Consider the following 6,150-nt stretch of genomic DNA (forward strand, 5'->3'; position numbering starts at 1 on the left):
TTTGTAATAGCTAGAATATAGATGATTGTTGTACATACTAGTAACTACTATGGAATCATGGATGCCATATCTATCTTGATTTATGCAAAAATATGCATGTTTTCATGTCTTCTACAATTAATTTGGTATTTGGGATGTTTGTTTTGAGTATAAATGCAAAAAAATATGATATATATATATATATAGCAGACGCTTCCGCGAACGCTTCGCTTCCTAGATTTTTGGAAAATGACGCTTCTGCGTCCCCGCTTCGCTCCCGCTTCGTGCAACATTGTTACAAAGTTCTATCTAATTTTGTAGCATAAGTTGTAGCATAAGATGTAAGGCTGAGAAACAATGTAGATTAGTTAAGTCTAAAAAAAGCCTGACAGATAGGTAAATGGGACTAAGAAGTACAACCAGTGATGTAAATATGTAGGGGAACCCTTATATGGTCTAGTTAAGAAAAATATTCAAATTCTGCTTGGCTTCTTGCTAAAGATATTTCCTCAAGAGGGTTTTCATTTTGCAGCATTCTCAGAAATTTTACAGTCTAGAGTGTCAAAGAAAATTATCTCAGGAATGTTCCTCAACTATGATCAAAAGTCTAAAGACCCACCTGTTTTTACTGACATCTATGTGACAGCAATTTTCTCATGTAATTCTTCTAAATGTCAAATTTTTCAAGGGGTTGTGCTACAAGTGGGCTATTAGAGCCTGCCAACCCGCAACTTCACGGATCAAAATATTCTAGGCAATATAGTCAGTACAGAAGAAATATATTTTATAGATATAGTGTCATCGTGCAATACCTGCCAACAAAAAAATTTAAGCCTGACCAACTTGTAGGATGCTGCAAGTCAGGACTCAGATTTAAAGGTTGTCCTGCCTTTATTACAAAGTTCTATCTAATTTTGTAGCATAAGATATAAGGATGAGAAACAATGTAGATAACGCAAGATAATTTTATTTTAAGTCTAAATAAAGTCTAACAGATAGGTAAATGGGACTAAGAAGTACAACCAGTGATGCCAATATGTAGGGGCACCCTATGCTACCCCAAAAGCATAAAGCAAAATATAACAGGATCAAACAAGAGAACATGAACTAAATATGAGATCAAAAAAGTGGAAAGAGGATAGAGTGCAAGAGATTAACTAGAGGTACATAAGACAGGATGAAGAGGAAAAGGGTAAAAAGAAGAATCTACCATGGAATCAATCACTGAGAATGATCCAATACACTGTCTAACGATATTGTCTGGGCCCTGAAAAGTACCCATGCCTGAGAGGACTTGGCTAGATGATCCTGGGAGGCATCTGCCAAACATGAGCAGACCTTCTCCGCACATTCAAGGGAAGTGAAGTCATGGCTTAAAGTGTGTGCATCATTGAACCTTTTGATGAAAGAAATTCATAACCAAGCAAGCCACTAATTCTAACTTGTATAAGAAAGAATTTGCATTGAAATCTTCTGGCAATTGGAGAGCAAAACCTTGGGATTGGCAGGGTATTGTTCAAAAACACCAATACAAATTGAGAGAAGCCTTACAACAGTGGTTTCAGATTTGCCATTAACATCAACCGTAGGGATATTTAAATTTTCTGAGATGAGAAATCCACTGCTGCTAAATATCTTGGATCATTTCCTGAATGGTTCAACAATGTAGGCCACTTTGCTTGTTAAAAACGTATTGTCAGTGGTTTATCAAAGTCCAAATGACCGGGGTAAATGGCAAGATAATGTTAAATATGAAAAATCCATTGCATGCTCTGAAAAACATAGCAGAATAAGTGGAAGCAGAGATTCAGCCATGGGTAAAATTAAGAGAAAAGCAAATGTTTGCAATGCCTGACATGGTCTAGTCAAATATTATGCATACTACGAGCAGCTCCAGTGTTGTATATAAAAACAGTCACCGTGGATAAACTTGGCAGCAAAATAAAGCAACATTCAATACAGTTGAGCATACCTTATAAAGTTCTCATATGTTGAAACGCACTCACGTGTTGAATACTATGATCTCTGTTCAACTTTTCTATCAGATGTAAAGAGGTCATTATCAGTCATCACTTCCTCAATACTTCCACCATGGTACAAGGCCTCGGCCACAATCAGAATGGACCATTTCCTGAAAAGTCTATATACCATTCAGGTTAATTTTGAAGCCAAATCTTCTTTCCAAAAGATGAAATCCAAATCAGCATAATGATACTTCTACATGTTTGTTCAGCTTTAGTTGATTCTCTTTTGCTTGTAGGATAACAGGCAGATGGAGAGAATCTTTAACAAAATTTGATATCCAACCCTTAAAAAAAATTCATGGTCTCTTGCAACCACAGTTATATGTGCTTCCAAACCAGCGGAAGCATTCAGCTTTGGCTGGCAAAGTGATTATCACCCCTGTTCCAACTGCAGGAGGCATGAATCCACCTAATTTGGCCTTCCAGAACAACTGATAATCTGTATCATACTCAGCAACTATCTTCTCACCTACTTCAAATGAAAGGGAAATTTCTCCCAGTTTACTCTTGGAGTTCTTAACTTCCACATTGCCTGTTCCAAGAGCTTCACAAAGCTCTGCTGGCTCAAATCCTTCATTGCAGGATACCAATGGACCTTGTACATGCTCATATCTGACCAGTTGAAAAGCACTTCTGTCTGCAGCAGCAACCATCTCTAGATCAGATCTTTTGCCCCTCCATATATATAGCTTGCTAGATAATTGGATTATAAAGACTCCTCTCGAATCAAGAGAACAAATACTTGGGTTGGGCACAGTTTTGGCAACCAGATGCAGTGGTGCATATGAAGAGTGAGGGACCACACAATACATGCGAAAAACATTTTCGCTGGGTGGGTTTTGTATTTTTGACTGCCACTGCAGAAGCTGGACAACAAAACCAATATTGGGGCTTGCAATACATCTTGCCGCCTTGACAAAAGCATAAGCATCGTCAAATGATCTGTGCTCTTTCCACATCAAGTATGCTATAACAAGAGCCACAGATCTTGAAATCCCTTGGCAACAATGCAGAAATAACCTGCAATCTTCTTGTTCACGAACCTCCTCGATGAAATCAAAAACATCATATAAAATGCAAGTGAGATCCTCGCCTGGGCTATCTTCTAACCAGAGTGTCCTGTAGCAAAAATCATTTGGAAAATTCTCTATGCAGGCAAAGCCCACACAATTCAGAATGTGGGTGATTCCACAATGATGCAGAGTTGATAGCTTCTGAGCCACTGTTCTGCTACCGACGAACAGATAAGGAAGAACCTGTGAACATTCTTTGTCGCATTGAGCGGCTCGATCCTTAGATTCTTCCATTTCCCCATTCTCTTCAATAATATCATTACCCCCAGCCTGATGTTCTTCATCGTATACAACATCTTGAACAAAATTTAGATCAATTTTCGTCTGTGTCTCATTTCTAGTGTCCAGTGCTCGCTTTGGCAAGGTATTCATAGCTGGCTCTCTTGACATGGTTTCCTTGTGCGAAAATCCTGAGAACGATAGAGCTCTAAATGGAGGGCAGAGAAGTTGCATATATCGTCCTTGTGAATCAAAAAACCGAGGGGGGCGTGTGCATGAGACTTCCTGCTCTTTGTTATCTTCTTCTGCATCAAGAAATAACCCAAACTTGTCATAGCCCTCTTCTCGATTCCTAGGACTCGACTCTGGTATTGGGGATGGAAGAGAGGGAGAATTGGGTTTCCTCGACTGCGTTTTGACTCCTGTATCATCAAACAATAAAAAGCTGTCATTGCCCTCTTCTCCATTGCTAGAACTTGACTCTGGTATTGGAGATGAATGAGAGGGGGAATTCGGTTTTTTGCACCAAGATGCTGATCTCCAGTTGTGTCTTGGGGTGGCACATGTGTCTAGCACTCTAAGCCTTAATAATTCCATGCTCAATGTGGCATCCCCCAAATCACCCATGATCTGTATATTCTTAGCAGTTTAGAATAAAACAATTCTATCGGCCTGGAGAATTTAGGTACCTGATCTGTTGACATCCAAGCATTTGTTCCTTGCCACTAACAAGTTCTACACCAGTTTGTTCTGCAAAATCCACTGCTAGAAGAATGAGAATACAGTTAAGAACACAAACTCAGGCATGAAAAATTGGAAAACCTCATTTTCCAGACAAGCATACCCCCACATGATCCTACGGCAATGAAATCCCTATGCCTAAACATTAGGCCAAACACATTTTCTTCAGTATAAAATCTGTTATGGGTACAGAGAAGTATAATCCCTGTATAAAATACATTATTGCACAGAGAATTCTCGGAAGAATCTTCTCTTGGGCAGTCCAAATTCTTCGAGGAATTGAAATGGGTACAGGTAAAAATGTTTCATGGATCAAATCTGACAGTAAGGCGACAAAATTCTCGCCAAAATCCTTCTCAAGCCTGGCAACAAATGCTAACAACTTGATATGGACACACGCAGACATTTTCCAATGCCATGATGCAGACAATTCACTAAAATCCTTTCAATTTCAGCATTTGAAAGGTCTCGGAGTTTCACCAATTTCCCAATACATTCAATTGGGTATTGCAAACTCACTCCACTGATCTAAGGATTTTACCACTCCCACCGTTGGTGTATCGAAACCAGGGATATGGGTATGCCATTACCATAATCGCACGCACACATAAAGCAATTCACATTTTCCCACGGGGTTGTAATAGAATAGAACAACCCAATCAGACATTTAATTGGGTATTGTAAACTCACTCCACTGATCTAAGGATTTTACCACTCCCACCGTTGGTGTATTGAAACCATGGATATGGGTATGCCATTACCATAATCGCACGCACAGATAAGCAATTCACATTTTCCCACGGGTTTGTAATAGAGTAGAACAACCCGATCAGACATTTCCGTAGAAAATGTTATTATAGAAATTAAAAATAAAGATTTTCCGATTATGAATATGCTCTCAATTAGTCTGACATTGATGTCTGGATGGAGGGGTGCGAAAAGTGAATTGATTAGCTTCGTTGCTTTTTTATTCTATTATTGATGGATATTTATTTATTTATTTATTTATTTTATTAATTTAATATTATATTATATAATATTTTTTGGGTTTAGTATCAAGGGTTAGTTTAGTGGGATGAGTTCTTATTGCTAAAGCATTTCGCTAATGAGAGGTCATGGGTCAATTCTCTTTTGCACCCTCGGGGTTAGGCTCTACTAATAAGTTAGCAAGGCGTGATTCCTTTGGGTCGATATGCTAAAATATTTCCAAAAGTAAGCCTTGAGGGTTAGCTCAATTGGTTGAGTTCTCATCACTAAGGCACCTCGTTAATGGGAGGTCATGGGTCAATTATCCTTGACGCCCTCGAGGTCAGGCTCTGCTAATAAGCCAGTAGGATATTGATCCCTTAGTGTGGATATGCTCGTATATTTCCTCAAGAAAAAAATAATAATAATTTTTTGGTTCAATATCCAAAGTTAATGTCTTTTATCTCAAATGTTTATATACTAACTGAATACATACAAAAAGGTTTACTGACCAAGGCTGCATTATGCCACAGTAGTAATGAATTCCAAGTAAAGTAGAAAAACCATAAGATAACTAAAATCATCAAGAGGACGTTGAAATATCAATCGTGCTTGGAATAGTTGGATTGATTGGAGGTGTAGGATCTGGATTGTTGCAAAGTTGCTCCTCAATGCAAGCCAATTCTGCATGTTCTTCCACCCCCAGCGAGATTCTTGATTTTTGTTTCTTAGATCGATAAGTCTCAGACTCCAGTCCTCCCATAAGTGATTGTTCCATCTTTCCAAAAGATGAAGGTGAATGTCATTCCATCTCAAGTTGGCTAGAAGATCCATTACCTTATTGCCTATTATCCTGATGTGAGAGGGAATATTGGCTAGAATCATATGGATCAGATGGTTAATTTGTGTGATATAACTTTCCAATCTCCAATTGTGGCAATTTTTTTCTGGAGAAGCTCCATTGATCAAATTTTTTACTCTTGAGATGACTAGCTGAGAATAACCCTCCACAATCAGCCTTAAGAAGCCTTGTGATGATGTGATAATAAGGCCAAACTTTATAGCTACAAATCTGATTGCATTGTTACTTGAATGTTCCATATTATCTGTGAATAGAAACATTAGTTGCCCATAGTTGACACAAAATA

The 6,150-nt window shown here is 38.4% G+C and overlaps 1 pseudogene across 2 annotated transcripts in view; it reads right to left on the minus strand.

Annotated features, from left to right (window-relative positions):
• Positions 1-4,871, minus strand: part of LOC149172565 (protein-tyrosine-phosphatase MKP1 pseudogene) — a 97,011-nt pseudogene extending 92,140 nt beyond the window's left edge. The window contains exons 1-2 of one of the 2 annotated variants that reach the window (XR_016259087.1): positions 3,985-4,871; positions 1,952-3,717 (exon numbers count right to left, since the gene is read on the minus strand). The product of XR_016259087.1 is annotated as a protein-tyrosine-phosphatase MKP1 pseudogene, transcript variant X2 (transcript). Of the gene's footprint in view, positions 1-1,951 lie in introns of both variants that reach the window. The other variant, XR_016259086.1, reaches the window with a different exon arrangement.
• Between the last annotated feature and the right edge of the window lie 1,279 nt (positions 4,872-6,150).

The sequence above is a fragment of the Pinus tabuliformis genome, chromosome 4_2, assembly GCF_031772625.1.
Source record: "Pinus tabuliformis cultivar Carrire ecotype Pingquan chromosome 4_2, CPIR1, whole genome shotgun sequence".
Classification (NCBI taxonomy): Eukaryota; Viridiplantae; Streptophyta; class Pinopsida; order Pinales; family Pinaceae; genus Pinus; species Pinus tabuliformis.